Source organism: Acinonyx jubatus, chromosome C1, assembly GCF_027475565.1.
Source record: "Acinonyx jubatus isolate Ajub_Pintada_27869175 chromosome C1, VMU_Ajub_asm_v1.0, whole genome shotgun sequence".
Lineage (NCBI taxonomy): Eukaryota > Metazoa > Chordata > Mammalia > Carnivora > Felidae > Acinonyx > Acinonyx jubatus.
Genome location: NC_069381.1, coordinates 44,188,429 through 44,199,410, shown reverse-complemented (window position 1 = coordinate 44,199,410; position 10,982 = coordinate 44,188,429). Strand labels below are relative to the sequence as shown.

The 10,982-nt window shown below is 51.8% G+C and overlaps 1 long non-coding RNA gene across 1 annotated transcript in view; it reads right to left on the bottom strand.

The window, feature by feature from the left end:
* Positions 1–6,418: 6,418 nt before the first annotated feature.
* Positions 6,419–10,982, bottom strand: part of LOC113599341 (uncharacterized) — a 36,369-nt gene continuing 31,805 nt past the window's right edge. Inside the window, exon 3 of the long non-coding RNA XR_008294896.1 lies at positions 6,419–6,981. This is a non-coding gene — a long non-coding RNA (uncharacterized LOC113599341). The remainder of the gene's footprint in view (positions 6,982–10,982) is intronic.

Here is a 10,982-nt window from a genome sequence, read left to right as displayed (position 1 = left end):
GTCCACAGGCCATGAAATAATGGTTTGAGATCCTATCTTGGGAGATTTGAGACTCCAGATGTTATCTGGGTTTCATCATTTGTAAAAGCTTCGTAATCATATGGATGATGATGGTGACGATGACAAGGATGATGATGATAGAAATTAAAAAGCCCTGGTTTCTTATTTCCAAGTCCAGGACCCTTTCCCCTGAGACACAGCACTTCTGCTTTCCACAAGCCATAACGGACCTTAAAATTAAATGATGCAGGAGTTCAGGACCCTAGAGGGGTGGGCACGGGCTTCTCAGAGGAGGGAACTTTTACCCTGGATCTCCAAGAAAGGGTACACTTAGGGAATCTGGAGATGTGCTGTGCCAGGTAAGGCACGGCTCTGGAGAGCTGTCACAGACAATAACGAACAGTGTCTCGTGTGGCCCGAGGGACAGAGCTATCCCAACGAATGAGCACCGCTGAGGATGGGAAGACCATTTGGCCCGGGAGCACTTGCCAGCTCAATTTTCACCATTTTTATACTGATGTAGAAAAGAAAAAACAACTGCTTAATCAGGGATTATAACCCCCTACCTCCCAGAGTGCCTGGGAAGATTGCGTGACGTCACAGAGCGATTCTTCTAAAATATATGACGTGGTCTTACCACTGGTCTGCTCGAAACCCTGGCACTGGCGCCCGGGGCAGAACCCAGGGCAGGGTTTCACCCCCAGAGCTTCCTGGGAGAGGAACAGGACCGCTTCTTGAAAAAGGTCACAAGAAGAAGGTTTTTGTGAAATCAAAATCTGGCTACTGTGTTAAAAAGGAAAAATAGGGGCGCCTGGGTGGCGCAGTCGGTTAAGCGTCCGACTTCAGCCAGGTCACGATCTCGCGGTCCATGAGTTCGAGCCCCGCGTCAGGCTCTGGGCTGATGGCTCAGAGCCTGGAGCCTGCTTCCGATTCTGTGTCTCCCTCTCTCTCTGCCCCTCCCCCGTTCATGCTCTGTCTCTCTCTGTCCCAAAAATAAATAAACGTTGAAAAAAATAAAAATAAAAATAAAAATAAATAAAAAGGAAAAATAAAGGGGGGGGGTGCTTCTGGGTGGCTTTCTCGGTTGAGTGTCTGACTTCGGCTTAGGTCATGATCTCATGGTTCGTGAGTTGGAGCCCCACTTCTGCTCTCGGCGTAGAGGCTGCTTCGGATCCTCTGTCTCCCCCTCTCTGCCCCTCCCCTGCTCACGCGCATGCTCTCTCTCTCTCTCTCTCTCAAAACTAAACATTAAAAAATTAAAAAAAAAACAAAAACACTTCACTGACACACTCCCATCTCAGAGGGAAAGCACACCTTGAATTGACCAAGCAGGTGTCATATTACCAAGCCTCGCCCCAGTCCCGGCTTTCCTACCTCGGCTCCCTGCTGCTTGTGCACAGGGGCTCCTGGCTGGGCCCAGAACCCCTCAGGCACACTCCTGCTTCAGGACCTTTGTATTTGCTCTTCCCCGCAGATGGGGATGCCTGCTTCCCCACCTCCTTCCCCTCTGGCCTTAATGTCCCCCTCTCGGGAGGTCTCACCTGACCTCTACTGAGAATCTGCACACAGGCCTGTCCCCTTCCCGGCTTCCTTTTTCCCAATGGATGCAACATCTTCTGATGCACCACCTGTATTATTCATTGATTGATCTTGTGTTATTTCCTGGATCCACTGCTAGAAGGTGAGTACAGGGCATCAGATTTTGTCCACGCCGTTCACTGCCGTATGCTGGTGCCTGGAACTGTCCTAGCACATAGTTGGTGCTTGGTATATATTTATAGAAGAAAGGGGGGGGGGGGGTGGAGGGAGAGAGAGAAAGAGAGGAAGCGGGGACAGGGGGAGGAAGGAAGAAAAAAGGAAGAGAGAAAAGAGGGCTGGGGAGGGAGGGAGACATAAAGCATTCTCCACAGCTCCCAGCACGGAGTAAACCTTCAATAAATGGTGAAATGTATTACTAGAGGTGAGAAATAAAGCCTAGAAAGAAAAAAAAAAAATGACTTGCTAAGGGCCTCAGAAAGTTGTGTTTTTTTAATGTTTATTTATTTTTGAGAGAGCACAAGCAGGGGAGGGGCAGAAAGAGGGGGACAGAGGATCTGAAGCGGGCTCTGTGCTGACGGCAGGGACCTGAGCCGAAGTCGGATGCTCAACCTACTGAGCTACCCAGGTGTCCCAAAGGCTTCAGAAAGTTTCTGATGAGACCACGGCTAGGCCCTAACTTGTAACATTAATTAATGTGAATTAATTTTAATATTAACTATCAATTTTAAAAATTGTTTTTCCTATTATGTGTCTGGCACTTTTCATATTAACGCTGCATGTTAGTCACGGGACGTGAGGGTGTTGTTTTCATTTTAACCCTGAGAACGTTGATTGGTCAGAGAGGTCAAGTGACCACCCAAGGTCACACAGCAGGTAAAGGGTTGAATCAGGATCCTGACCCAGACCTGTGCTTTCAAGCCCCGTGGTCTTTTCCCAATGAAGCAGGAGAGGGGTGTGGCAAAAGGTGCCAACAGCTTGGAATGAAATCCATCCCACAACAGGTCCCAATTCAAACCTCCCTCATTCAGCCTCAGGCAGGTTTTCATCTCTGCCTTGACCTTCACAGAAAGCCTGCTGACACGTTGGCGTCTGCCTTTGAAAGTCAGCTGCCTGTTTTTCAGACTCATAAATTGCCTGCAAAAAGTGTTTCATTATTCCATCCAAGCGACATCAAATATCTGGGCCGTATTTCATGAACGTTCCCCCTTCAGGCCCAGGCCGCAGGGCAGGTAGCATTTCTGTCTCCAGGAAACCCCCGAAATCCACCTTCTGGATTATTCCATCGGAGACAAATTAGAAGCGAAAGCAGCGGCCTGCATGCTTTCATGTTCACGGGGCAGTCGGGGAGGGGGGGGGGGGGGAGTTGCCAGGCACCAAAGAATTCTTTATTCTTTTGTCACCGGGGAAATTGAGGGCAGGAAGCAAGCACAGCGCCTCCCACCCACACATCAGTCACAGGCACTGAGTGGGAGGGGGCCCCAAAGGTGTCGTGCCAGAGGCACAAAGCCACTGAAGGCCTGGGACTCCCACCCCCAGGGCCGGGCCCTACTCACAAGTATAAATATGACAGAGATACGTGTGTCCTGTTGTGATCTGAAAGTCAGGGGGCCTCAGTGTGGCCATCACGTGGTGCCTCTTTAAACACATCACGACCCTTCTCGACCTATTGACGAGGGGCTCCGTGAATCTTTGCTCCTTCCATCATTCTGTGATTTCTGTATTGCTCAACACAGCCAGGTCAGTTAAACTAGTAACATATCTGCTATGTAAAGGAAAGATGAAGAAATGTAACAACCAATTGACAAGCTTGAAAAGTCAAAAGCTTGTCAGGTCTCTTCTTTGATTTTTCAATATGACACTGGGTCTTTCTTTCTTTTTTTTTTTTTTTATGTTTATTTTTGAGACAGTGAGACAGAGCACGGTGGGGGAGGGGCAGAGAGAGAGAGGGAGACACAGAATCCGGAGCAGGTTCCAGGCTCTGAGCTGTCGGCACGGAGCCTGACGCGGGGCTCGAACCCACGAACCGTGGGATCATGCTCTGAACCGGAGTCGGACACTCAACAGATTGAGCCACCCAGGCGCCCCTACACGGGTCTTTCTTGATCCCTACAGTGAGTTAAGCACATACCAGTCTCCCCAAGGGCTTATGTTCCCTTCCCCGAGGAGGCACTGAAGCCAACAGAGCCCAGAGGTGACGGAGAAAAGATGTGCATGCTGCTCTCACAAAGCTGGCAACAGTACGGAGGCCCTTCTCTCTGCCAGGCACACGCGTGTTATTTCATTAACGCCCCAGGACACCCCTGATAGATGGGGTTGTTACTCCTACTCTCAAGTAAGGGAACCGGGGCTCAGAGCGAAGAAATGAATTGCTCGAGGTCATCAGCTCTGAAATCAGGACACTGGGATTCACATTCAGTCCCGTGTGGCTCTGGTCACACTTTTGCGAGGCCTCCTGGAATCCTGGGTCCAAATAGGGACCAAATGAGTGCCATTACTTCCAGCTGAGGGGCTCTGAGCAAGCTTCCTGGAGGAGGAATTGGGCCCGAAGCCAGTCAAGGTTGGCCATTCCGTCCCTTCCCCTCCACTCCCCACCCCCCATACGTACAGTAAGTACACTCGCTCACTCGCTCGCACTAACGCACTTCTGCACGGACCCAGGGTGGCCTCAGTCACTGACCAGGCTGAAAGAATGTGTGTGCACACTCAAAAGAGAGCTGTTGATTTAGCGCTGGCGCCCCTCCAGCCGTGGAAGTGGGGGGTCCCAACACAGTTATTATTTCTTTTTCCACCAGCAGAAAACATCTGTCCTGTGAAAATTATATTCGCTAGGAGACCACAGCATACCTGCCAGGAGCCCCACACCCTCCCTTTCAAGCCTTCCTGTCAGCAGAGGCTGCAGCTTGTGTTCTGGGGGATTGCCCGTGGCCCCCCCCCCCCGAAGGCCCTGGGCACCCTGAGCTGACCGGAAGGTCCTCTGATGGGGCGTCCCTAGGAACCCCCAAAATGGAGCTCAGGACTGTCACGAACAGAACTTTGATCCGCCTGAACTTGCCTCCGCGTCTCGCTTCGCTGACGCTTCTAAGTCGGCTAAACAGAATTCATTTAACAGAATTCAAAACACGGTGAGAGGGAAGCGGACAAAACTTTCAAAGATCCTAATATGTCCCAGCGCTGGGCAACTTTCTCTCTCTCTCCACCTCCCTCCTCCCACCCCCACCAGCAGACCATGACCCTCTTCATACCTTTCTACCACCTTTGGGTGGGGGGGGGGGGGGCGGATAGGGGAGATCAGAGTGGCAGGATATTGTCCGGGAAATAGCTTGGGTTGGGGGATAATGGACCCAAGGTCACATGGGTAAGCAGGTAAGCCTGACGTGGGATGCAGGTCTTGACGTGGAACCTCATGATCTTACCTACTACTTTCCCCAGGCAAGTAGCCCCAGCCAATTGTGATATCAAGGAGGTTTATGGGTCTGGTGGGGAGATAAGTGGCAACCAGATTGGAAAAGGTCTTGAAAGCCCAGATAAGGAGTTTGAGCTCAATTTGGAAGGTACTGGGGAGCCAGTGAAGGTTCTTGAGAGAGAGGGATTGTTTATCAGGTTTGCGTTTAGGAATTCCAGATATGATCCACTATAAAGGATACACACGTGGGATCTATGGCACATAAAATCATTTCCGACTCTGGGGACCTCCCGGACGCTAGCTTACAGAGAGGACCCCAGGGACCAACCCCATCAGTAGACACCGTCAACCACCTTTGTGAGGATGGTAAAAAGGCAGTATCTAGCCCACAGGTGTCACCAGTGGAGGCTGAAAGGATGAATGAGGGAACTGCCATGTGCCCCTGTCTCAGAAGCAAGGTCCCCTTGTCACCCTGGAACAGATTTCTCCAACACAAGGGGAAAAAGGCACCAGGACCCTAGAATGAGCTTGCTGGGTGATCAGGAGTCACTTGTTCATCCCCAACCCCTGCCGGGACCTGCTTCACCCCCCCTGGTGGGCCAGGCAGTCTGTGCATGAGTCGAATTCGCTCAGCTGCTCAGTTGTGAGCGAGCCGGTGCCGAGCCCTGCTCCACGCCAGGCTGTGTTAACGACAGCGCTGTGCACCCGCCTCGCTGTTGCTTTCACGGGCCGTTTTCTCATGGCTGGACCGTGCCCAGTATGTCTTCACGGCCGCAGTGCAGCAGGCCAGGCCTCTGCGGTTGGCCTCGGGGTTTGAGTCCCAGCTCCCCCACTCACCAGCCATGCAGCTGTAGGCGAGTTCCTTCACGGGGCTTGCCTGTCTCTCCACAGCCCTACGAGAAGGGCTCCTTGCAGGGTGGCTGTGAGCAACCGAGTTAATCCCTCGAGCGCTTCGTAGCCACGGGCCTCGCAGCCACGGGGGGAGGGAAGGAGCAAAGATCAAGGATGGTCTCACAGGACAGCTGGCATTGCATCCAGCCAGGCGCAGAGGCTGTGGAAAGGAACCCACGGAGAGCGGTGAGACAGCAGAGGGAGTCGAGGGACGGGGGGGTGGAGCGATCCCAGGCTGTGGGCAGCTCCACAGACAGAACCACGAATTTAGACTTCAGGGCAGCGAGGGCCCGGGGAAGGGTAGGGTCAGCCGTAAGAGCAGGCGCTGGCCTGATCGGACACAAAAAACACCTTTTTTTGTTGTTGTTAAGTTTATTTGTTTATTTCGAGAGAGAGGAGGACAGAGGATCCGAAGCGGGCTCTGTGCTGACAGCGGAAAGCCCGTGCCAGGCTGGAACTCACGAACCATGAGATGGTGACCTGAGCCAAAGTCGGACGCTTAGCTGACTGAGCCACCCAGGTGGCCCTGGCCTGATCAGACCTAGCGGGGACTCTGGCAGCGGGCAGAGAAGGCCCTTCACCAGCTCCCTTCAGCTGTGACGTTCCAGGATCGGGGGATTCCTCCGATGCCCTCCATGTGGCTGCAGCTGGGTGGTGGGCACACGTCAGGGATGGGTCCACTCCCTTGGAGCAGTGGGACGAGGAGCGTGGCGCTGTTCCCTCCTCCCTGCTCCCAAGGGGCCATCACAGAGCTGACGCCATGCCTGGCCAGTGGCGGGGAAGGGGGGAGGCCACGCTCTAAATGCAAGGGGACCTGCACACCCGCGGGGACAGCGCCATCCTCTCAGCTGCCATCAGTCACCCCGGTGGCCCTCGTCTCAGCTTCAAGACCTTTGTCACACTTGGAGGGGCCCTGTCACGAGGCAGGCTGAGGGAGGTGGACGAGGATGAGGGAGTGGGGACATCGCAGGCTGGGGACTGGATGACCAAAGGGGCCGGAGGTGCCGTCCCTGCTGGGGAAGGCCCGCCAGCAGAGCCAGGCAGAAGGGGGCGCGTGTCTGGTGACACTGTCCTCCCGGCCGGGTGCCTTGTACACGTCCTCCCGAGAGTCACCCGGACGATGCCGCAACGGGGCTTTTGTGACCATCCTGTTACCAAGAAGAAAACAGAGTGAGAATGTTAAATGATTTGCCTAAACTCACAGAGCCGCTCAAAGGCAGATGGGGACTCAGACCAAAATTCATCGCCCCTGAAACCTATTCATTCATTCACTCTTTCACCCAACGCTAATATACGGAGGGCGTACTATGCATCAGGCACTGTATCAGACACCAGAGATGGGCGTCACCCCATTTTCTACCCTCTCATGGGAGAGGCCAACCACATCAAGTTCATAAATACGTAAGATAATTCCAGATGCTGATAAATTCCGAAGCAAATAAAACCGGGAGATGCTCTAGAGCAGGGGTCACTGAAATGCAGCCCGGAGCGCACATCTCACCCGCCGTCTGTCTTTGCCGGAACCACAAGCCAAGAGCGTTTTGACTTTTTTTACGGAGTTGTGAAGAAAACAAAGGAAAATACGCAACAGAGACGGTGTGTGTCTCGCAAAGCCTGAAACATTTACTATCCAGCTTCGTGCAAATTCGGCGACCCCCGGTCCCAACAGACCCTGGAGAAGCATCCTTGGCGGTGGTCAGGCAAGGCGTCTCTGTGGTGGTGCCTTTGAACTGAGAACCGCCAGGTGAAGAGACCCAGGCAGAGGGGAGTAGCAAGTGAATGCAAAGGCCCTGGGGTAGAAACAAGCTCAGCAGATTCAAGAAACAGAAAGCCAACGTCTCTGGAGTACGGGAAATGAAAGAGAGAGTGGCACCGGGTAACCGAGCAGGGCAAACAGGGGACCGACCGTTAGGGCTTTGGGGGCCAACTTTAGAAATGTCCTTGCCACTAGACCCTGTCTATGGTGTCACAAAAGCAGATGAGAATCCAGCAAGTGTCAGGGCAGGTGAGGTCCAATCTGGTGTTCCAAGTACCGAATAACCAGGTACCCTGGTTACCCAGACGTCACCACTTCACCACTGTGCACCAGAAATTGGGCCCATGGCCACCTGACTTGCGCTGGCCGCCACCCACCTTTGTCCTCCCCATCTGGTCGGGCTAAGTGCAGGAAGTGGGCAGGGCTGACCCAGAGAGAGGAGAGCATTAGCGACTCCTGGAAGCAGCTCGCCAGGCGGATGCCGGAAGAATTACAGGCCGCGAGTGCATAGGCTTAGTGACTGCGGCGTGTGTGGCACAGCCATCCGTGCAAGCACACTCCTGGGGGCTTAACCACACTCACAGAGCAAGATGGAGGGTATCAGCCCTGCGGATCGGCTGTAACACTTTGTACTTTGGCGACCGCTTGGTTTAAAATGGCTGTGCGCCTAAGCACGTCCCCAGGCAACGTGTGTTCTGTAGTTTGACTTTTTTAATTTTTTTTTTCACGTTTATTTATTTTTGAGACAGAGAGAGACAGAGCATGAACGGGGGAGGGGCAGACAGAGAGGGAGACACAGAATCGGAAGCAGGCTCCAGGCTCCGAGCCGTCAGCCCAGAGCCCGACGCGGGGCTCGAACTCCCGGACCGCGAGATCGTGACCTGGCTGAAGTCGGACGCTTAACCGACTGAGCCACCCAGGCGCAGTAAAAACAACTTTTACTGTTCTTTTTTTTTTCTTATGAGAGCAACACGTGTTCCTTTCAGGAAAATCAGAAAATACTGAGATACCAAAAAAAGATGAAAATAAAAATTATTCATCCCTCTAACCCAGAGACAGCCATTGTTCTACAGCCTTGATGTCTATTTTTCTAGGCTTTTCCTTGTGCACATAGGATTTATTAAACAAATGTAACCCAGATAGCCTCCAGGCCTCACCAGGTGGGCTCAGCTGAGGTATGATCAACCACTGACCTGATGCTCCTACCTGCCTGGCCCCGGGTCCCTGGCCCCTGTTTCAAGGTCCCTCCCTGCAACATCACCAGACATCTTTGGAGGTGTCCCACGCATGCACCCAAGTCATTTCAAGCCTCTGCCCATGCCTCTGTCCCTGCTCAACTCCCCGGGACCCTGTCGCTGCCCTGTGGCTCCTCTCGGGCCACTGCCCCTTGCTGTCCCATCATCAGCCTCCTAGCTAACGGGCCACCCATGGCCTCAGAGCTCCTCTGGCTTGGACCACCCTAACTCCCTTGGGATGATTCTGCTTCGTCACTCCCGAGGCAACCACTCCTCTTCCCTGGGCCACATGGACGCCTCCTTGTAGGAGAAATGCCTCCCCCATCTCTGCTCTTTCAGTGGGATTCCTCCAGGGTTTAAACGCACAGTCCTTTCCACCCCTGCAGTGATGGAATCTTCCAGTGGCTGGATCAGGAACAAGTAAGAGACCTATCCTATATCTGGAACCATTACTCTGCTCCTAATCTGAGAATGACCGTAAGGTCCTTTCCCCCCGTGAGAGGGTAACTCCGAGGGGCTCTGTCACCTCCTCTGTGACCTTTCTCTCCCAGCCCCACCCCTGCCTTCCTTCTCCAGATGGGCCCCGTATGCATCACATTACCTGAAGGAGAGAAAGGAATGGAGACACCTACGTTCATGCACCTGTCACCAGACTCCCTCAACACTGTGTCACAAGTTAAAGGGGACATAACATGCATATAATCTGATCCATTTTTTTTTCATTTGCCAATATCTGGTGGGCATCTTTATCAATAAGTGTGTTTCTACATCATGATGAATGGTTGCATAGCCTTCCACTATATACGTTTCGCTTAATTTATGTAAACAAACCCCTATTGTAGACATCTAGGTTGTGGCCAACATTTTCCACTACGAATAAAATCAAGAAATCTTACTCTTAAGTGAAAAACATGCATGAGCGGAAATTCCTTACCAACCCTACAACTTGAGAGTTTTCCATAGCCATCTATGGAAATCAGTCGGGATGAAGCATTTACGTAATGTGATGTGTGTCACAGTGAGCTCTGCACTGTGCTGTCTTGAAGGGAGGCGGCAAGATCAAGTTACCGTCGTCGGTGTCCTGAGAGAGCTCATGGTCTATTGAGAGACGGGCATGGACAGAAATGACCGTCACGTGCTCGTGACGATAACATGGCCAAAGGGAGTGCGCCTGGGGAGCATCACAGCGGGGCCATGCCCCCTGGGCTTCAAGAAGGAGGTGGTGTTTCAGGAGGGCCTGAAGGATGGCCAAGCTTTTATTCGGGAGGGAGGAGAAAGACAGACAAGCGAGCTAGGAGAATGGTCAGAGCCAAAGTGGGGGAGTGGGGGAGGTGCAGAGCTTGGGGGGAACACGGAGGAGCTTGAATGTGTAGAACAGAGAACAGTGAAAGAGAGAGAGGAGTGGAAGTATGTCTAGAAAAATATCCCGGGACCAGGTCATGAAAAAACACAAGGCCACTGATGATATCAAGGTCAGGAGAGGCAGAATGGAAGATTAAAGAGGAAAACCCCATGTTGAGGGTACAGCCCTTTAAATAATTATTCCTGAAAGTTATTTTTTTCCTACTATCTCATTATCCTTATGCCAAATATTATCATCACGCAAGCACAGAAAACTACACCAAATGTATTTTTATAATCCTAAAGCTGACAATGTTCATTTTGATGTAGACTGAGTACTCAAAAAAATTCTATACTTTCAATCTACTCAATATTTCCAGTAGTCATATCTCCTTATAGACAGAAAAGTCATGAATATTCCATGTCTATGTTTAGGCTAGGAGTGCCATTCCAGGTACCCTGACCTTCCATTGTTACCCTCACACCTCAGGGCCTTTGCACCTGCTAGTCCCAATTCGTGAAATCGTTTTTCCTCTTCCATTTCACCTACCTAACCCCCACATGTCTTTCAGATTTCATCTCAGACGTCACTTTCTGTAACCCTCCAAACCTGGGTAGGTTTCCCTCTCCTACGGTCTTGGGGTAGTTAGTTCTTTTTATCATAATATCATAATCATGTATCATAATTATATATTTTTCATCTTGATAAGCCCAAGGTGAAAAAAGAAATGTGTTTCTCAGAACCACTGTCAGGAAATATTTCATAACAATCATCTCTTGTATCCGTATTTGCTGTTTCAGAGCCCACCTACTTCTA